The sequence below is a fragment of the Nannospalax galili genome, unplaced genomic scaffold (assembly GCF_000622305.1).
Source record: "Nannospalax galili isolate Female #2095 unplaced genomic scaffold, S.galili_v1.0 scaffold1124, whole genome shotgun sequence".
Classification (NCBI taxonomy): Eukaryota; Metazoa; Chordata; class Mammalia; order Rodentia; family Spalacidae; genus Nannospalax; species Nannospalax galili.
The window spans coordinates 2,745,917-2,746,679 of NW_008351693.1; positions in this window are offsets into that span (position 1 = coordinate 2,745,917).

Genomic DNA, 763 nt, shown 5'->3' on the forward strand with positions numbered 1-763 from the left:
ACTAATCTCACCTTGACTACTGATTTTATGAAATTGGGTGCTCCAGAGTTTGGTGCATAAATGTTCGTGATTGTAATATCTTCTTGGTCAATTGTTACTTTGATTAAAATGAAATAACCCTCCTTATCTGTTCTGATTAGTTTTACTTTGAAGTCTATTCTGTCAGATATTAAAGTTGTAACCCCTGCTTGTTTCTTAGTGCCATTTGCTTGGAATATTCTTTTCCATCCTTTTACCTTAAGGTAGTGCCTGTCCTTGAAGGTGAGATGGGTTTCTTGCAGACAGGAAAGAGATGGATTTTGTTTCTTAATCCATTCACTTAGCCTGTGTCTTTTGACTGGGGAGTTCAGTCCTTTGGTATTTGAGGTTATTATTGAAAGATGTGTATTGGTTGCTGTCATTTTGATTGGTGTTTGTGTTCTCTGTCTAATTTTGTGTTTCCTTGATTATACTTTTATTTATTTTCTTTTGTTGCCCCTGGGGTATTGTTGTTTCTCTCTCTGCTCTCTGTGTTGATTCAAGTATTCTTTGAAGGGCTGGTCTCATGGACATGTATTCTTTCAGGCTTTTCATGTCATGGAAGATTTTTGTTTCCCTCTCAAATAATAGACATTTTTGCTGAGTAAAGTATTCTGGGCTGGCATCTGTTGTCATGTGGAACTGGAAATACCTTGGTCCAGGCTCTTCTGGCTTTCATAGTTTGCACTGATAAGTCAGCTGTAATTCTGATGGGCTGTCCTTTGTATGTGAGTTATTGTTTTTC